The sequence below is a fragment of the Manis javanica genome, chromosome 1 (genome assembly GCF_040802235.1).
Source record: "Manis javanica isolate MJ-LG chromosome 1, MJ_LKY, whole genome shotgun sequence".
In the NCBI taxonomy this organism is placed as follows: Eukaryota; Metazoa; Chordata; class Mammalia; order Pholidota; family Manidae; genus Manis; species Manis javanica.
Genome location: NC_133156.1, coordinates 219749369 through 219771057, shown reverse-complemented (window position 1 = coordinate 219771057; position 21689 = coordinate 219749369). Strand labels below are relative to the sequence as shown.

The window sequence follows — 21689 nt, the reverse complement described above, 5'->3', positions numbered from 1 at the left end:
AATAAATTGCATGTATTAAAAAGTGTAAATTTGATGAATTAAAGTGTGGAAGTCTGTGAGTTTTGACATATGTATGCACCCATGAACTTATCACAATGTGTCATATTGTCTTACCACTAGGCTGGACTTAAGTATGGCAGCACAAGTGCTAAGGAATTTAGGGAAAGACTAGGTTTTTGTGTTCAAAAATTTTAAAAACAATTTCCTCCCCAATATAAAGTGATGCTCACTATAAAAAATATTTAAAATCCAATCATTCAGCAAAGTTGGTAAAAGAAAGTGAAAGTCACCCACAAGCTCATTATCCAGAGATTACCCATGGTCCACACCTCAGTGAACAGCCTTTCAGCTACATTTTACGTGGGACCATACTACTTATGCTCTGTGTGACGGCACTCCCCCACTCAACGGTATGTCATGAGGCGATAAATACAGATTACATGATCAGTTCAATGACTGCATTTTTAATGATTTGTGCATTGCTCCTGATTTTTCCTCTTTATGACTGTGCTGAGGCGAACCCTGCATACTTATGTAAATACTGCCTGAGGACAAATTCTTAGAACCCGAGTCAAAACGTGTATCCATTAAAACTCTGAGGCATATTGTCAGTCCTCTAACAGAGAATCAGATGGCCCATTTCTCCATTTGCTTGCTAACATGGGATGCTTTCCCATCTTTCCCATCTTTGCTAACTTCAGGTGATGAAGGCATTGCCTAAGGCAATCACGGGTATTCCGGGGGGCACTCTTGGAGGGCAGTTTTGAGTCCGCAGTCTTGCCACGTTGCTGGGCATGCAGCAGGAGTCTATTGAGTGAAAGAGGTAGTTTTGTTCCCTATCTATGCTCTTCTGCAGTTAATTCAGACCACCGGAGTCAATGCTTTAGCCGTTTAATGAAAGTGTATTAACTTTCCCCACAATAGACACTGTAGAAGGGATTATTGCTGTTGTAAAGTTTGTTCTCTGGTACTGTACCCAGCAGGATTTCTACCCAAAATAAAACCAGTGCAATTGAATAAGGAAAAAGAGGCCTTTTGGTTTAAATGCGGGACTGCCAAAGAAAGAAATATTTGAAAAGAAAATGTAAACGACGGGTTCTTAAGAAAAAAACAGAGCAGAATTTTTCTTGTTCTTCTAAAAAATAAAGGACCCTATTTTTTAGGAAAGATGGTGGTGAAAGGCATGACTATTCAGATTCTGCCAAAATCATAGCACTCTGCTCTGAGAATGATGGATTTTAATTCCAGGTACACAGTGGCCCTTGACAATGATTTCCATTTCTATATTGGCACTAGCCCTCTGGATAAATGTGTCAAGAGTTTTAGGAATTAGTTTCTGAGTTACTGAAGCAATAACTTTTGTCTGAAATTCTCTGGCCTCCCATAGTTTACCGCTGCAACTTTAATAACTTTCAGAGCAGTTGCCAAACATGTATTTTATAACCAGGGAAGTTGGGACTAGGAAAGGGCAAGCTTATACCTAGGGTCAGCTTTGCTGAAGGGACAGCCAAAAACCCTGTGAAAAACAAATGCGAGCTCACTTTTCTGTCTACTTCCATTTTCTTTGCTTATACCCCAGTGGTCATGGAACTCTGCTCATCAGGGTTGTTTTCCTCTTTGGCTGGTCGCAGCTCTGCTTGTGCTTGCAGTAGGGAAGGTTGTGCTCTGACCTAGGCCCTTCTGGACACAAACATGCAGCTGTGTCCATGTGTTGGGGATTTGTGGCTGTCTTAGTACTGGTGTTTCAATCAATCAATTGGACAGGGTGGGAGGGTCCATCTGGACTTTGGAAGCCAGAAGGACTGTGTGGATAGCCAGTTACCATCCATTATCTTCCAGTTGTCTCTCTGGAGCTGTCCACTTTCAGTTCTGGCTCTGCCCCTCATTTGCCTGATGACTTCAAACAAGGTACTTTACTCCGGAGGCCTGAAATTTTGCATGTTTTCTGTTCAATTGTATTCAATAGGTCAGAACACAATCTCCCTTATTGCAAGCACAGAGAAAGTATCTCCAACTTTGTGCAAATTTGTTGTGAAAAAAACTAACCACACATTTTTGCTCAGTAGCTATATCATAATGAATAGATTAGAATATATCAAAAAAGGCAGGAAGGTTTGTTTCTAATCAAGGTCCATTTCTGACCTGGGGCCTGAAAATAGTATGTACAAAGGCCACTCAATTAGGAATTGAGTCCTTAGATTTGCATGAGCTAGGCTAAGTCTCTGTACCTCCTTGGGTATTAGTTTCTTCATTAGCAAAATGTGGCCATTGGATTAAAAGTTTTTTAAGGTCTCTTATTGATCTGATGTCTATACTTTCCTAGAGGATTGTAGGATTCCTAGTGACAAATGACAAAACAGTTTATGAAACCCATGAAAGCTTCAATGGACAAATAATATTCTATAGAAAGTGAAAGAAGACTGACTAAAGAATCACAAACATTTCTGCAAAGAGACTCAGCCCACTCCCTCAGGAAATGGAGAGACTTGCTCACAGTCACACATTTGGTTACCTGTAGAACAAAGATTAAAATCAAGTACATTATTGTTTCCAGACTATGAGAATAAGAGATCTATGAATCAGTCTGTATATTCAGTTGCCATCTCATATTACTAGAGTCACAGAAATGGAAAAGAACATGTCTACTTGACATTACTAGAGGGATCACCAGTCTGGTTTTGAGGATAAACAGGCCAGCCAGACAGTAAGATACATTGTCATAAAATGCACACGCAGAAGGAAAAATCATAGGAAGCTCTGACATTGGGGGAAAAAAAGAGAGTCTCTAAGGCTCCCACCACTCCATACCAGGTTAGTCTCTACATGTTTAAAGGAAGCTGTCTGGCACATCTGATATCAGGCAAGCTGCTGAAAAGATGGAAGGGTTGGCAACCGTGACTCAAGAGGACAAAGATACCAAGTTATTTTAAGCTCAGAATGAAGGGGCACTTCCTGACAGCACAGGAGGGCCATGGATAGCAGTTGACAAGACAGTGAAATGTGCATTACTTTGCTACTGTGTGATATTCTATTGGGCATAATGTTGACATAGGGCTGATTCACAAAAGCAAGCCCTCAAATCGTACATCCTTTTCAATGGAATGCCTTTCAGAGACAGTTTTAGCTGCTACAGGGTCTCAAAGCCTAGATTCAGTTCTCAGCTTCCACATGTACCAGTTCAGTGACCTTAGGTGAATGATTTAACGTCACTGATCTTCAGTTTCCTTATTTTTAGGATGGAAGTCACAATGCCTAGCTCACTGGATTGTTGTGAGAATTTGTGAGAAGGATGTATGCAAAGGAATATCCTTTTGGGCGAATAGTGGGAACTATTTTTACAGAGGAGCACAGCTTTCCTCTTGGAAGGGCACTGCTCATGAAACTGCCTGCATCTGAGCTCATTCATGAGATTCAAGGGGGAAAGGAATGTAGATCTAAGGGAAAAAAGTCATTTGCAATTTGTGAATAGCAGCCACCTTATATATCTAAATCAGAAAAAATTCTTAAATGGATCTTCAAATGTTAAACACAACCCCAAGAAATTATGAAACACCCCTACAACAAAATGGGTTAGTGGCCATGATAGCAGATCAACCATCTGTTCAGAACTCTCCAAAGGCCATTTTAGACTAAAAACCTCTTTTTTTCCTTTCCATCTTCCTAGGGCATGTGAAAGTATGCCTTGTGTTGAGATGTCAGTTATAATTTGTTGCACTGAGTTCCATTTTTCAGGTCCATTTCTCTTGGCATGTTGTTGAGCATTAGATAAAGTATTAAATGCTTTGGGGAAACTAAGGGTTTGGGATTTAGCTTTGCACTCAAGTTGCTTACAGACTAGTGAGAAAGAGCAAAAATAATCACCAAAATTTACAGTGAATGGCAGTATAGAGGAGCTAAGTTGAGTGGTGTCGGTGCTAATGAGGCTGCCTAAGCACATGAGCAGAGGCCACAAGGACTGTGTGCTCAGAGAACAGGTGGTCCAGGCTGGCAGGGGTCAGGGTTTTTCATTGGTCTCTACAGGAAGGAGGTCCCATGTCTTACCCCCCCAACCTGCAAACCCACCTCCTTAAAGCCAGGGTGATGGACCATTCATCATTGTGTCGCCAGTGCCTAATATATAATAGATTTTCAACAAATATTTGTTGAATGAGAGAACAAATGCATGAGCGGATTTCTGCTAAATCAGACAGATTCTGACATTCTTAGACAAAATTTATATTGTAGTGAAGCTGAGTTAATCTGAAACTTCATGTCAATTCATTATTGTTAGCTGTCATCCATTCAAGGGATAGTGATGTCTTCCCTGTTCGGAGGAACCTAAGGACTGGGAAAGTTTGGGGGTTGGTTTATCATGTAGCTCTTAGCTTTCCATTTTCCCACAAGTCCCATCCTTAAAGGGGAAGGGCCATGGGAAACAGTCATTAAATTAGCTTTTGTCCACATACCTAGAGCCAAAGAAAGCAATCGTGAGAATTACAATTGAGGCACAGAGGGGACCTGAGTGATCACCTAGAAGAGGTCCTGTCCGAGGATAATGTTCTCTACAATTATCTTGTTCTCTATAATATTCTCTATAATGTATCTCTACAATACAGGTCTGCCTTGAACCGAGTCAATATGAATATTAACAATAGCAACAATATCAATAATAATAAGAACAGCACTGATAATATGACCAATGACAGCTAACATTTACTGAAGGCCTTCTGTGTGCTCTGCTTCTAGCTAAGTTTTAAACCTAGGTTAGTGTGACTCCATAATCTTTATGAACACCACCTTAAACTACCCTTTTAAGCTTCTTGAGGTTAGCAACTATCTACCTGAGGCTTTGTTTCAACTTCTGGCCCTAGTGACCAGGGTTGGGGACTTGAAGCTAAAAGACGTGGCCATCCTCATGTTCTATAGGGGCCACAGAGCCAAGTCATTCAGGTAGTGACTAAGTCCTATGATGAGACAGACTAACTCAAGGGATGATTAAACTGGGAATGATGAAAACCACACAATCAGACAGCCATCCATGTCCCTGTCCCGGGGAGCTCCGTCACCTGACTACTATTACCACGGCGCTTGATGCTGTCAAGACTTAGGCCATGCTGCTAGCATTCCTCCACATGTCCCTTTACTAAGACTTTGTCTTGACAAGTATCCATGCATGGTTGGGAAGGTGTGAAGATTCCTTAGAAACAAGGAACTGAGCTTATGGGAGCTCAACTAGACCAATACACAAAGAAAAGCAAATTGTACTTCCCTCCCCCTAATCTTATCCCAAAGGGAAAAAACACATAACTTTCAAGTTTTTCTTAAAATATAACTTGCAGTAATTCTACAGCAAATGTAAAGCATTCAGCACTATTTTTTTTATCGTTTCCATTAAATCAGCCTGCATTTAAAGCATTTTTATGGGAGATGGCAGGGAAAAAAAAAAGCCAGATCAATGTAAATTTTAGTGTCCAGTCCTTTGTTGCTTGTTAATTTTCCATAATAATAATAACATTCGGTATGTGGCACAGGGTCTTTTATCCGAGTCGTCTTGGCTTTCTTACTCCCTTGACCTTCACAATTTACCAGAAGTTAGATGGAGGCACCCTGGAGAGGTTCAGATCTGGATAGAAAAGAGGTTTTGGGTTGATTCAGGATGCGGCTCCCACCTGCCCATGGTGGGAAAGAGCTGGCCTGAGGCTGAGGTTGGCTTCTGGCTCTGCTGGAGGGGAGCTGCGGGAGCACGGGGGTGCTGAGACAGGGGTGGGCTCGCTGGGCCCACAGGCGGACATGACTGAGACCTGAGCTTTGGCAGCTGGAAAGCAGTTTGGTTTCCGTCAGACATGCTATATGGGTGACAGGGATCTGGAAGGCTGCCCTGCTTTCCCAGGGTAGGGGGCTAACTAACTGTTCCCGAACTGCCTTTCTCCTAATACTGCTTTCATGCTTTTGAGCAAAGAAAAATATGAATGGGCTTGGGCTCCTTTTCTTGGCCTTTCTTTAGCATCTTCTAATTTAACCTCCTCCCTCCCCCCCTTCCCTTTTTCCTTTCTTCTTTCAAGAAAATATATTGATTAAAAAAAGCACAAAATTTGGAGCCAGATTTCCTGTTTTATCATCTCAGTTTGGCCTCTTTTTGGCTGTGACCTCTGCCAGCTACCTGACATCTCCATGCCAGAGTTCTGTCATTAAAATGGGGTGCTAAGAGGATCATGTGGGTTAAGACATGTAAAGCATTTAGCTAACACTCAAAAAGCATTAGCTAATATTGCTATTATGTTAGTGTTTCTTTTCTCTCCTAAACCCAGTGATGCTGATGACCTTTCAGGAAAAGGCCTTACAAGAAGGTGAAAAAGGAAACTGACCATGTGGTGGGATTTCAGGGATTTGGGGAGCACTTCCCACCCCAGAATACCAAGATTTTCAGGACTTTGATTCCTCACATGGGGATGAGAAAACAAATGTACAAAGGCAGACATCCTAGGGAACACAGTGCCAGGCACTTGATATGTCTTCCATTTATGTTCTGCCTCATTCCAGAAAGGGTTTAAGGCAGCTATTTTACTTTATTGCATATAATAATCACAATAAATGCATGAGACAGATATTATCACTTCCGTTTTATGAGCGAGAAAATTGAAGCTCAGGGAGTTCATACAACTTGTGTGTGTAGTAAATGGTAAGACATAGGATGAACCCAAGACTATCTTCACAACTCCTAGACTTCCTACCGTACTGCACATAGGCTTACATTTATGCTAAATGTAAATGATTCACTTTTTAGAAGAGCTTTTTGGTGGTTGGGGCTGGCTAGACAGTATCTGGAGAACAGCAGTACTCAGAAAAGGATGCATCTAAGAACCATTTTGGCTTCTTCTCAGGGTTGCCCCAGAATACTCTATTCCTTTCTTCCTCAAATTCTACACCATTGTAATCTGGGTTGGAATATGCAGGTTTGTAGGAGGCAGGCACCCACTGAGGTCTCCGGCTGAGATTTTTTCCTACATTCTACAGACTAGGTCAGGAAAAGGAGACCGAGAGTGCATTCCCGCAGACCTAGCCCTTAAATCACTGCGGGTGGGGTGAACGGGAGAACACTGATCTTAGCCACAGCTGTAAGGAAAAACAGTAGTAGAAGAAGAGTTCTCAACTGGCCTCCATGTGCCCAATTAGCTGGCTGGATTAGCACAATCTCTGCATATGACATTCAGTGGAACACCTATGACCTCTGAATGTTCAAGGTTACTCTCTAGGACTCCTATACCTACCACTCCTACCACCTGAGTTATATATATACTGAGAGTCACATGCTTGTTTATGCCAGCTGTTCTCATTAAGTTGATAGAACACGAGCAAGAAAAATTTGAATTACTTTGTAAAGGCTAGTAGTGATAAATTACTAAAAATACTTGCTGTTGAATTAGGTGTGTAGGGGGAAAAGAAGAGATCAGGAAAAGAAAAATCCAAAAAATCTAGGAAGCTGTCACATCAGTTCACGAGGGCCTTATAATTATTTCCATTTTAGAAAAACTGAAACTGAAAATCATGGATGTGGTGTTGTGGTGTCATGAATGTGATTTATACAGAAAGACAGTTGAGAATTCCAATGAACAGACACACGCAGGAAGCCGAGGCCTTGGACCTACGTCAAGAGAATGTTGGATTAGTATATACTGACAAGTTGCAAGTTAAAATGAAATGTTTCAGGATGTGAATTGCTTCCCAAGCAAGTATTGATCCCAGCCTCACTGTCTAAGGACTTCTGTGCTCTCATATGTGTAAAGAAATACATAGAGGATTCCCTAGTGTTTTTTCTCCTTTTTAAAGGAAGGAACACTGATTATCCAGGCGAAAACTTGATTTGAGAAAACTTCAAATCAAGAGTAGCAACCCTGAGAATCCTGAAGTTTCTCTTTTAGTTTCCCTGAATTTTGAACTGGGTTCCATCCAAACCGCCACCTCTTCCAGCATCTGCCGAGTGTCTCTGCTCAGGGGAAGGACTCAGCCGGACTCGGGGCAGGGGTAGTGAAAGGACCGTTTGGTTGGTGCTGGCATTCCAGAAATCATTCAGAATTACAGAAGCGAGCACAGGAAGGCATCCCAGTGGGGTTCCCCACCCCACAGATTTGTCGGACAATCTCTCTGGTGGGGTGGGTTGGGGATTGTCTCTGATTAGAGACCCAGGTGATCACTCTACCTTTTGAACTCTTTCTGTAAGGAGATTTGGGCACATCCCTTTCCAGCAGCCAGTGGGAACCTGGGATTTGGTTTCCTAACTTTCTCCTTCTTCCAGTAACTTTTTAGTACCATCTGGTCTTTGCAAACAAAATCTTCTCTTTCAAACAACTCTATGCTGTCAGTTCTTTTGTTTTTGTTCTTTTAAAATACATCCTCCCCAGGGAGAAACATGAAGACAACGCTGAAACCTGAAATGTGCCCTCTCTGTAGGTCCCCTCCTCTTGGCCATCTTGCTTCTAGCTAGAGCCTGAGTCCTGAGAAGGACTGGAGTTGGGGCTTTCATCCTGCACCCCTGCCTCGGCACCCAGGCTTTCCTAGATTTGGAAGCAGCCCTCCCTGCCCACACTCCAATGACAGCCAGTCGCCATCCTGCTCCCTGGGGAACCAGGCCAAATGCCATTCAATATGTTGTTTACACAAAGGCAAACGCCTGCTCCAAGCAAAATGCTGACACTCAAGCTCAGAGGCTCCATTTCAGTCATGAATCTCTAGCCAAGTCAAGCACTGTGTTGAAAATCTGGCCATAAACTGTGGCTCTAGAAACAAATTCAGGAGCTAGGAGGGTGGTTGGCTAGAAATGGTGTGGGGAGCCTGGCCAGGTGGTAGCCCACAGACCTGCCCCCACCAAAGGTGATCCCCAATTCCACACATTGTTCCTGCCCTGCACCTTTGCTGGATGGTCATCCAGGGATGTGGAGGTAATTGCCAGAGACACAGACGGACCATTCTTGGAGCTCCCTGGTCGGCAGGGGCTCATGGGTCCTGCTATGGTGCCTATGCTCTACTGTGACAAGTATGGTAGCTGATTATGTTATTGTGGGGTTGAAAGATGTTAGGTTGGCATGCATCTTGGAAATTACCATGTCTAATCTTCTCACGTGGTAAAGAGGGGCTGCAGCCTGGACTGAGGCACTTGCACTGTGCAGGCAGAAGAGGGTTCCATTTTATACCTGTGTCTGGAATAATTTCTATAAAATTCAAACATGACTTTGTTCTCCAACACCCTCAGGACCTGCCTCTAGTTCTCTGCATATGTCAAGGCTCTTTATTGCTCCTGTGCTTGTGCTCAGGGTGTCTCCGGTACCAAGAATCCCTTTTCCCTTTTTCTCTACTCAGCTGTTTTTCACTGATCAAGATTCAACTTGATGTTTTTCAGGAATCCAACTCCCAGATTGGACTAGATGACTAGTTTAGGGAAACAACTCTGCCCAAGGAGTTTTTAGAAAAGCTTCTTGGAGAGGTGATATTTATTATCTTTGGCTGCCCTACTCTGGTCCTAGAAGGGATGGGCAGAAAGGGTAGTTATGTATTGAATTTTGCCCCCTAGGAAGACATGTTGAAGTTCTAACTCCCAGTGCCTCAAAATGTGACCTAGCTGGACATAGGATCTTTATGAAATAATCAAGTTAAAATGAGATCACTAGGGTGGGTCTTAACCTAATATGACTATGTCCTTATAATAAGGGGACATTTGGACATAGTGACAGACACACACACACACAGGGAGAAGGCCAGGTGCAAATGAAGGCAGAGATATTGGGGATGCACCTACAAGCCAAGGAATTCCAAAGATTGCCCACAAACCCCCAGAGCTAGGAGAGTGGCGAGGGATGGATTCTTCCCCACAGCCCTCAGAAGGAACGAACCCAGCCAACACCCTGAGCCTGGACTCACGGCCTCCAGAACTGGGAGATCATAAAATTGTGTTGTTTAAGCCACCCAGTTTGTGGGACTTTGTTATGGGAACCTAAGCAACCTAACACAGGTGGATAGTTCAAAACTATCCCTTCTAAGCGGAGAAATAAACTCTAAAATACTCTTACCAACTACGGATGAATGGCATCACCTTTCTGTGTGACGAGCAGCCCACAGACCACAAGCTACTGAGAAAGAACCCATTTCTTACAAAGCCCCATTTTCCTCAGGGCCAGAAAGAACACAGGCCATTCTCCACATTACCTCTGCTTCCCAGATGAATAATATCAACCTTTGCCTTTAGAGAGGACCCCCACCCTATAAAATGCTACTGGAAAGTGCTTGCTAATAACCCAGGAATCTGGACCCATTAGATTCACCTAGGTATGCTCATCCCTTTAAGCCATGCTTGAGGAAACTACTGGAATCTGGACTTTAGGCTTCTACTGTATCGGCGGTGTGGGAACTTTCCAGAACAGAGCAGACAGAACCACTTGAGAGGCCCTGAGACTGTGCCAATGGTCTGTTCACCTGGGAGCCAATTTCTGGGTTGAAATGGCCACTGCCAATTTTTACGGGACATTAGAGGGCTAGCCCAACATAGTGACCTGGAACTTTTGCAGGATGCTGAGCTTGCATTAGAAGCAGAGGCACATAGGAGAGCCAACCAGATTTAGCTGGGGTTGCAGTGTGCAGGAATTCTCAGGTGTGGGGCTGGCCTTTCTTCCCCTCTCCTGATTCATCTTGGACTTTGAATATTTACAGTAAGAAAACCCTGAACATTCAGTATCTTTTGATAATCTTCCTGGCCCTTTCCACTGGAGGCTGAAATTTTCTGGAGAGAGCAGGCCTCTGGATTTTGGCTGGTTCAGTCCTTCAGTGCTATATTTGATCAGTAAAGGGCTTGGGGAATGGTCACCTACAAGACAGGAATAGCACATTTTCCTTCCTGCCTCCCAAGAGATGTATGCAAAGTGTGTTAGAAAGGGCTGCCTGGATATCCACTGTATTATAAATGTTACCATAGCCACTGGTAAGCCTATAATGCACTTTTGTTAAAACCAAACCAAGCAGAAATCTCCAGTGTCCATAAAAACTGAGTCCTGGGGATGAGGCTGTAAAAGCCATGGCTTGGCTCAGGCCTTGCACTGATAGATCATGGAAGGCAGAGTCTATCCAGTTGTTTGGCATATCTCTCCTGGAGCCAGAGGGATAGCAGACACCCTCTCCTCCTCCCCAGGCCATGGCATCCTCAAAGGACAGAGGGCTGTAGGAAAGGACTGTGACAAAGGCTGGGAGGAGAGAGCCCAGAACACGAGTTCCCAGCTCATGCACGCTCTGTGGGTGGTTCCAGAGCTCTGCCGCCAGCTCAGAGCAGGTTCACAGGCATCACTCAAAGTGGCTCCAAGTCTTTGGCTCAGAAGTCTGGTGGCCTCTGCACCAAGCAGGTGATGGACGCTCATCTCTGGCTTTTCATGTTCACAGAGTGAGGGCTGTGTGGCTGGTGCTGCTGTAGAAGGATCTGTGGTCTGCCAGCATCTCTGGCTTTGAAAACCTGTGAGGGGTGTCATCCAAGCAATGATGGTAAAACTTGTTATACTGCTATTAGATTATTATAATTATCATAATGCCTTGCTGTGCCAGCTACGCTGAAGGCACTCTTCACAGCTATCTCACTTAATCCTCTTACGGGTTGGAAGAGGTAGGAACTGTTGCTCCATTGTACAGATGAGGAACCTGAGATTCCAGCAGGTGAATTATCTTGCTCTCAATTTAGGAAGTAACAGAGCTGAATCAAACCTAGACTGGTCAAAGTCTAAGTCCATGGCTGCCTCCATTCATCCCAGATTCCCACAGAAGCCAGATGCAACTTGGGCTGCTACAGGAGATGGAGGATGGTAGCCTCAGATACTCAGAGATCCCAGAGAAGTATGAGATAGTGTAGTTTCTTCAGGGCCCACTGTGTGCAGGGCACAGAACTTACTAGCAACCGAGGAGATGGGCTCAGGGTGAAGATGACCCCCAGTCCAGAATACTGAGGTTCACAGGGCCAATGCTCCTTGGGCCAGCCATGGAACCCCACCTCCACACACTGCTCCCACCTGAGGGGGCTCTGTTTCCACACCCACCCTGTCATCTGATTCCCCCAGCCACCCTGGGTGACAGGCATGCAGGTGCTCATAGCCCCTTTGTCACAGAGCCAGGTAGCATGGAATGAAGGTCTCCGGGCTTGCTCAGAGGACTGGCTTGGAAGTGCTGGGCTTGGTCTTGTGATTCCAGGGCTGCTGCTTTCCCGTCCATCCTCTGAAGACTCCAGGAAATGGGAAAGGCCTTAGAGGGCAGAGATTGGCTGCCATGTTGTATGCACAGCCTGACTGATGCTATTCTTTCGGTTCTAGAGCCATCCATTGGCAGAGGCATGAGAGGCTTTTGTGTAGGGGATGCTTGGGACAAATCTGAGTTGGGAGCCTTCCTTCCCTGGCATTTTTATGTGGGTGAAAATAAAATCAGCTCCTGTAGAACAGGGGTAATACACGACTGTTCCCTTTTTACAGATGAGAAGACCGAGGCATGGCAAGCAGAAGGAAATGGAGCTCGGTTTTTAGACAGGAAAAGGACACAGACACTAGGATCCTAGGGCTAGTGTCTGGTGCCTAATCCTTGTTGTCTCTTACTTGGCTCTGTGTGTTTGTGGGTATGTGGCTGGGGATGCGCCAGGGGCTGGTGCCCCATGTCGAATTAAATCATGTCACCAAATCCTTTAGTAACAAGTACATCACCCAACTTAAAGATCTTATTACTTATTTTCTGCACTTATAAAAATCTTTGAACATACACATGTACCCCTGTTGATCTGATATAAATATTAATAAAATTTAATCTTATTTCTAAATAAGAAATGCATCTAAGCAGCTGTTGATAGTACCACCAGTGAATCATTTTGCAGGCTTGGGGGAGACTGCACTCTGTCAGGACAGGCCCTGGCTTAGTCCATCGCTGCATTCGAAGACTGACACTCTTGAATGACAAAGGCTCTTCTTGCTCTGCAGAGCCCATCCTTTTAGTCGCCTTCTATCAGACTGTGGCCTGCCAGTGCGGGCCATCTCTGTGCAGCCTGTGAAGGGCCGTGACAGAGGCCCTGGGGCACTGCCTCAGCAAGGTTGGAGAGTCTCATTCCCTCTTGGCTGCCTCTGCTCTAGGGCAGGACTTGGGATGTTAGTGTATGGGGCTCTGAGTACTATTTCTCCTTTTTTTCTCCCAAGCCTCTTCAGTGAATTCCCCTTTTCCCAGCCTGAGCTCCACCCTCCACCCAACTCAATGACTCCCAACAGATGCAGATGTTTTTGGCCCATAAATAAACCCTTTCAGCAACTGGTGAGTCTGGATACAGTTATGCATTTCTCCTACACAAACTGCTGTCACCAGATGCGAAGCACTAAATGACAGCTCAGAGATGGCTCCCTGCCCCGCCCCCCAGCATTCTGTCTAAGCTCCCTTCACTGTAGCCTGATCCCAGTGGGTCTTTGGGAACAAGGTTAGAGCCTGCTGTCACTCGAGCTCTTTTCTCCTTCCTGTGACATGGCTGCCTTTTGCAGGCTGCTGCTGCTCTGGTGTCCTCATCCTGTTCTTGGTGGCAGTGGGGGTGAGGGTCCCTTTCCAATACTGTACAACTCCAATGATGTCTGCATTTACTTTCCCAGTAGCATCACAAGGCTCTCTAGGGCTCAGTTGAAGGATCTGTCCCCTCCCTGACCTGCTCACCCAACTCCTTGAAACATACTCCTTAAAGCGATTTCCCATGGAAGGATTCCCATCACTTGTTTGCATATTCTCAGAATGGTATAACTTTCACAGCAAGCATGGGCGCACATGTGCATCCTACACATTAATTTCTTGCTTCCTACTGGGGAGTAGGAGGCCAGGGGTGGATGGGGTGTGATCCCTAAACTCACAACTCCTTGCAGGTGGAGGTTCCTTTCCTGAGAACCCCAGACTCCTCAGTGGGACTGCTTGGAGACCTGGTGTCTTCAAACCAGACCTGTGGCTAAAGCCTCACATGCAGGTTTCCAAAAGGAGGTGACACAAGCTGAGTATTCAGATTGGCCAAACCCCGGGGGCCACTGTGTGGAAATAATTGAAGTCTTTTAACTGAGGTGTCTAAGACAGCGATTAAAAGGGAATTGCAATTATCGAGCCCAGAGGTAAAATTTCAGAATTGGCCCATAAATCCTGGTCTGACATGAAATTTAAAACTCCTCAATGGTCCCCAATGCCATATTAAAAGGATTTTAATACTAAGAAGTAGAAATAATGAATGATAATCAGGGTATTGTTTCTGGGAGTTGGGGCAGCTCTGAGGGACAGGCTGGCAGGGAACGTCAGGCCCACATTGGGTTGTGTCATACACCCCTCACTTCACAAGACATCAGTGATGGAAGGGAGGGCTGGTGTGGCAGAGGGGTGGGGAGTGAATATCTGGCAGAGCCACTGAACTTCAGCTCAAGCTCTGCTGAGAGCCAGAGGTGCAGCCCTTGCGCAAGGCAGCTGCCCTGGGCCAGCAGCGCAGGGAGCAGGCGCCGGGGGAGGGATGGGCCAGGCACTGGCCCTGAGAAGCAGCAGGGCTCCAGGGAAGAGTCTGGCTTGTCACTGGCTGAGCGGTTTTGGAAAAGTGACTCCACTCTCTGCTCATGGTTCCTCTGTTTTATGGACTCCCTCAAGGATTGTGGGAAGGATGAAATGGTAGAATAAAGGAGAGTGCTTTAAAAGACATATTATAATAGGTTTCTCTTGTTTTGGTTTCTAGTGCTTGCCTTGACGTGATCATTCTCCTCTGGATTTAAGTTTGTCCCCTTAAAATTTGTCAAGAAAAATTCAGCTAGATAACACTGAAGCTCCTTTCAGCTTCTGGATACTAGGACAATGATGGTACTGGTTTGGACAATGAAGGGGACTCTGGGCTCAAGTCTCCCTGGGATGCGGGCCTGCACTTGCAGCCTCTTAGAGCGTTGTCTTCTCTGGCCACTGCCGCACACTGCGGCTTTATGTTCACTTGTGATCAATTGGAATCCCTCCCCCTCCCACCCTTCTCCAGGTTACTCCAAATCTTTCTCCCACATACTGTTTCTAAACCAGATTTCCCAGATCCTACTCAATGTGGGGATTGTTTTGAACTTCAGTGCAGGATCATGACATTTCCTGCAGCAAATTTTAATTGGCTTGGTTTCCAGAGTTCAGATTCTGTCATCTGTATTATTAGCTCTCCTCCCAAGCTTGGAGTCATCAACAGCCCACACCTTCTATGAAATGAGATTATGGACACAAAGCTTCTAGTGCTGGAATGCAGTAGGTCTGAACAAATGTTAGATTCCCCTCTCTGCAGCCATCTCAGTCATGTATTACAAACACAGAAGAACTAAAGGTCAAGGCAGAATCCTGTATGGCTTTTATTAGAGACCCCTTCCAGATGGACAAGGCTAGCTCAGGATGCCTCTCTGGAGACAAGTGCTTCATTCGCTGCAGCCCTGTATAGTAGAAGCTATTCTGTTTCGGCCACATTCCCTTACCCCACTAATCTCATGACCCTCCTGAAGAAGGCATTTTCTGGGACTTGCTTCGGGTGAGCCTGCACTGACCTCTGGGATCACTGTAAACCACTTCTTCAGCAACTTGTTTAGAATATGACTGAGGTTAATATTTTTACATTCAAAAAAACTTTTGATTGACTCCTGAAGTAAATAGGATCCTAAAAATATGGCATTGAGATCTTTGCAATTAAAACTAAAAATAAATTGGCCATAAAAGGAAACCTACTTAGACTAGCCTAGATTCACTGTATATAAAGAACATATAACTCTTTACTTCAACAGGGTACTTTATAGTTCATGCTGGGTTGGTATAAAAAACTGACTTAAAACAACAGTTAATATGGCCATCCAACATGTGGAGAACCTGTTACAAAAATCTGTAGCAAGTATTGTAGGGGTGAGGCAAAGGAAGATAAGAATTCTACTCTCAAGGAATTTTTAGTTATGAAGACTGAGGGGGTAGTATGGAACAAGAAGCAAGGCCCAAGGCACATACAGGCAACTGCATTGAATTCAACAAACACTTACAAAGCATAGACAATACTATGCATGTGGTAGGTACTGGATATGGGTGATGAGACATAATTCCTGCCCTAAAAGAACTTATATTCTGGAACTCACATGTTCAGCCTGCTTAAATGCTGAGAAAATTCAATGTAAGGGAGAATGCAGCCCAGTAGCGGACAGGATTAATTAACTAACTGGGGAGAGAGGAATCTGAAGGCAGAGACAGGGAAGGACATTCCAGGCAGGCGTCATGACACAAGGAGAAGTGGCAGGTAAGTCCTGCATTCCAGCTCCAGTGAGGAGGAACATGGGGGAACAAATCTGGATTTCGGTCACCTGATTGCTCCACACTTTTAAAGTTCAAATCCCCCAGATAGAGAAAATTGTAAAAATGTCCAGAGAGAAGTGAAACTTAAGTTTAACAAGAAATAGATAATGTTAACAGTTCAGGGAACCCATTTCAAAATAAGACTTTCTTTTTGACAGTGTCCCTTTAAAAGGATGTGACTCTGGGGACTTTTCATTCAGCATCTGCCACCCTGCACAATAATTAGCCGGCAACACATTTTCTTTTTTGTTCATTAAAGATTAATGAGAGGCAGAGCTTAAGGTCTGGTTAGACGGAGAAACCCTGAAGGGTTCATTTGAACTTTTCATAGCTGTTCCTTTTGTAAACGCTGATGAACAGGTTTTCAATACAACAGAGGCCGTCTGCCTTCTAACCTACAATATGTCTTCGGTGGGAACTCACACAATCCTGGCAGGCTGTCTCCCACCAGCAGCTTAAAAGCACATGCATGAAAGGAGGCAGAATAGATGTCTGGAGCTCTGCAGTGGGCTGAGCATGGTTCATGTCGGGGTGATGGGCATTTTCAGCAAAGAGTGTCTCCTCACTTTGTGCTGGTTCCTAAGGTACCATCAGGTAGAAACACCAGGTAATAAGGTGCCACTGTGCAGACACAGCAAGACCTGGCCAATTTGGAGGCAAATCCTCCTTTACCTATTTATTTTGTCCTCTTAGGTTTCTGCTAGTTCTTCCCCTACCGACAGTCACATTTGGGAGAGGCTGATGGGTGATAAAGAGAAAGTTTATTTAACAAAAGGGTAACAGGAAAACTAATAGAAGTTTAAATACTTCTGGTTACAAGTAGGCAGCTGAAAATAATGAAGACAGGAAAGATAAAGAGGAACCAGGAATAATAAATGCCCTTCCTGGAGTTTAGGAGGCCCTGAACCTTTAAGATGAGCTTACACCCATGGAGTTAGGCTGATTTAGATCTTGCTACTCAGAATGACACCTGGTTTGGACTGCTTTTTGTGCTGTTCTCTCTCTCATTTTCTGCATTTGTTTTGGCACCATTTAGCATCTTGTACAATGCCCCATACCCAGAGGAGCTCAAAACCCATTAATAGATGATGTTAATAATGCCAATAATCAGAGCTAGGATCTGTGATTGTATTATAAGCAAAGCATTTGAATAATTGCAGAGCCAACAAAGCCCAGAGTGACATTTCTCCTTCCCTATCACTGATGAACATGACCTTGAGGTAAGTCACCCTCTCCTGTTCCCTGGGATGCAGTTCAGGGAAGGCTGGGGCATCCTCTATAGGGAAGGCCAAAGGAACGGATATATCATTCCGTCCCACCTGCTACCCTTGCTTCCCCAGGAACTCTGACCTCCTGAAGCCCCTCCCCCACACCTCTCCATCCTCCATTCCTCCCACCCAGAGCCCCTTTGCACTGAGACTCCTTAGGATTTGAGGTGGAGCGAGACACGATAAGGCTGTAAGCTGAGTTAACCTCAGACCGTCCTCAAGTAGCCTTCAGTAAACATGACGTCCCTCTTAGGCTCAGCGGCCCCAGCCTGGGGCTGACCAACACCTCTGAAGTCAAGCCCACCCACTGCTGACTGTACCTCAGTTCATCTGCAGAGCCTGTGTGGAGCTGAAAGGGCTGCCCAATTCATGGACCTCTTGTGAGGAAGTTAAAACAGAATTTTGAGGAAAGGGCAGGGAAGACTTCCTGCTCCCCTATCCCACAGGACAGTCTGGCTTTGTCCATGTGTCAACTGTCCCCACTAGCAGCCCATCTTACTTTGTTCATAGAGTCCATGCATATCACCTACACTCCACGCTCAATCATGAGCTGGCAGCACTGTTCCTCAACTCTCCAGCCAGTACTTCTAACTACCTAGAATTCATAATGTTGTAATCTGAGGCAGCTCTTTATCTTCTTAGCAGAGCATAGCTTTTGCCAAGCTTGACCATAAATAAACCTGTGAATTGAATTTCCCTCTGATGGGTAAGATGTGCAACATCCCCAGTGAGGGATTCAGGAGACCTGAGTTTCTAATTCCACCTTTGTTGTTCCTCACAGCCAGCATTTGCTGAGTTCTGATTAAGCGCCGGACATTGTGTTAGACACCTCATATCTACTACTGCACTCAGCTTCACCACAACTGTATGAGGTATGATGAGAGAACAGAAATTGAGGAAAGTTAGACGAGTTGCTCAAGATAATACAGCTAATAACCTGTGGAGTTTGAACTGAGGGGCCCAGATCTGCCCAACCTCAAAACCTCTGCTGTTAACCACTATCTGTTTTGCCCCCTGCTCCATGTGGAACCAAGCAAGCCCCTTTGGGTCTTTGGGGCTTGGTCTCTTCTTTACATGCAAAATAAGGGGGTGGGCCTAGGGTTTCCTAGGTCCCTCTAGCTCCCACATGCTATGGATCAAATCCCCATACACCCTCTTGGACCCAGCAGCTTTTTTACCCCACATTCTATTCAGAGATTTCTGAGATTGTGCCTCTTCCTACACAGACATTTTTCTCCCACGTGCCATATCGTGGTGGTCCAGCCATCACATCACCTGGCAAGCTCTTCCATCTTCTTCTGCCTTACCTTCTGGATGGGTGTAGCTCTTAGACAGGAAGTAAGCCTACTAAAGGCCAACTGTGAGGGGGGCTGGCCTTGGAGACCAAAAAGTCACAGACCCTATGACTGGAGGTAGAGAAAGATATATCACCACAGTCAAAGAGGAAGCAGTAAGCAAGCTGCAGGGTGGGGTCTGAGAAGATTCCTGGAAGCAAAAGTATTTAGGAGAAAACCTTTTACAGAACCTGCCAGAAGCTCAGAACAGGGTGGGCTATACAGGGCAATGAGCCCAGTGCAGCTCAGGGTACTTGCTAGTGGGAGAGGAGCATGTAACACATTTCAGCCAGGCTCTCCAGGGGACAGGTCCCTATCATCAGACACCTTGAAATAGACTTTGGACTTTTAACTTGGAGTCTGGGGTTCCCTGCAGGGATAGCATGTATTACAGGGACTCATAAAATATCCTTTTTTATTTTGAAAGGGGCTCATACAATACTTGGATTTGAGAAATACTGTCTAATGCATTATATGCCCTAATGACTTTGAGCAAGTCATTTCATCTTTCCTGTACTGGCTCTTCTATGTTTAAAAATAAGGGAGGGAAATAGGTAGATGAGATATTTTTTAGTTCTAAGAATTTTAGACTGATAAGAAAGGCAGGCAGACCTTTCTGAGATTGCTGCTGCCCCAGCTGGCTGCCCCAAGGTCACCTGTTCTGAGCATGAGAATGCTCAGTTAGAAAACAGAATCGAGGAAAAAGCAACCTTGTTGATATTTTCCCTGAAATGGAATCGTCCAGGGAGAAGGAAACATAACAAACATCTATCTCGACAGGCTGAATTATTTCTGTGGCTTCCACATCTCAACCCACACTCTCTGAAGGAAAAGAAAACCAGGACCTGTTTTGCTGTTTGCATTCTAGAGGCAGTAGAGATGCCATCTCATCAGCAGTGTAAGAGGAGAGGCACAGACAGGTGGATCTGATAATATGTAACTCAAGGAGGAAAGCCCGCATTCATTCAGTGTCCTCTAAAATGCCACTTGTCTTTTCTCCACCTGTCCTCAATATATACTGCACTGTCAGCCTCTAGTAAGGACAGGACAGGCCACCTTTTAATGTGTTTGCCCCGCCAGCAGGGGGGTGTTCTCTAAGATAGTCTTTGACTTTCTGCTCTCTGTTTCTGCAGAGAGCTTGTCCATTCTCACAGGGTCAGTGCTGCTTTCTCCGGGCATGACTCGCTCTGACCGCCCAGCCGGGTCATCGGCACTGCATTTCCTGCTGCTCTGAGCCCTTTCTACCTGGATGCCCTCCACCACATGGAGCTCCCTTCAATTAATCAGCCAGTCCTTCCATCCATTAATCTACATGTCCCCAGAGGGTAGGAAACAATTCACAAGTCCAGCGCTTCTGGGTCTCCTTTAATCAGAAAGAAGCCTGTGGACCTCCAGCCTTGTAATATCCACCGTTAGCAGAGCTGATGATTCCCCACCAAGTCTTATCTTCTTTGAAGCTTTGGGGCTGTGGCCCAACATTTTTGCTGAATTTTGCTTTTCTTTGCCAAGACTCTTATCTGGGCCCTTGATTCCAAAGGGCTTCCCACCCACCTGCATGCTCCACTGTTGATCCCAGACCTATTTTTCTTCTTGGGCACTCAATTCTCCTGCCCACCTCTCCAGCCCACTGCCCATTTCTGGCCTCTGGGGCTGTCCATCTTCTGTGTGCCATGTTGGCTGCTTATCTGTTCTCTGCTTGTACCTGCGTCAAGTTCTTCCAGCCCCACCCTCTTGCCTGAGCCTTTATCCCAGTCATATACATCATTAAACACATGTTTGACCTTCACAATTTATAGTTCAGGAACCCTCAGAGGGGCACAGTTTGCAAAGTACCCTTTACTATCTTTGCATGTTAATCAAGGAGCTGAGTCAGATGATTTCTAGAATCTCTTACAGTTCTTAAATGCTGTGATTTAAAAGCACTGAGAGACTATTCAGCTAAACTCTCATTTGAGACAAAAGAAACTGAGACCCTCAGAGATAAACTAATTTGACAGTATGGGGACTGAGCTGGGCTTAGAATTTAGGTCTTTTGAGTCCTGACTCTTGCTAAAACTCTCAGCTTTGTTGTTGTCTCCTTCTCTCCCTGCAAGAAGGCCTAGTTCAATCCCCTTGGCCATATGTTAGATTGTTGTTCACTTGGAAATAAGGAGGGAAATAAAGGACCCTTGCTCCCAGGTCACTTTTGCATTAATAGCTTTAAGACGACAGTGGGAATGTGCAGCCCATTTATGAGAACAAACTGTTTTTAAGGATTTGAGTACATTGATTGTTTGTGTGCGAGTGGCACCACTAATTACGAATAAGTCTGTCTATTTATTAAAGCAGGTCCCTTTCAGACATTTCCCGCATGCAAACGATCATTCCCCACAATTAGGGTAAATTAGTAAGGTTTTACTGAACTAATGAGACAATGTTTGTGAGGCTTGTCTTTATGTTTCCCAGGCTGTTTTGAGACAAGAGTCTATAATTGGGATTCTCAAAATGCCACATTCCAGGCAGACTGCATGAGAAGCAAGGTTATCAAAACCCCCAGACACTTCAGAAAATACCACATGGAGGTGTGGCTCTAGGCTCAGAGGCATGCACATGCATGCATGCACACACAGGATATGTGCACACTCACATATGCACATATATGCAGACATACCACACATGTGTGTATACACACACATATAACAAAAACCACATGTTTCTGTTCACAATTAGTCTTCTCCTTCTGTCACTAATAAGTCACTATCCAGAATAGTATGGA

The 21689-nt window shown here is 44.9% G+C and overlaps 1 protein-coding gene across 1 annotated transcript in view; it reads right to left on the bottom strand.

Annotated features, from left to right (window-relative positions):
* Window positions 1-21689, bottom strand: part of ALK (ALK receptor tyrosine kinase) — a 650534-nt gene that overhangs the window by 172913 nt on the left and 455932 nt on the right. The window lies entirely within an intron of this gene.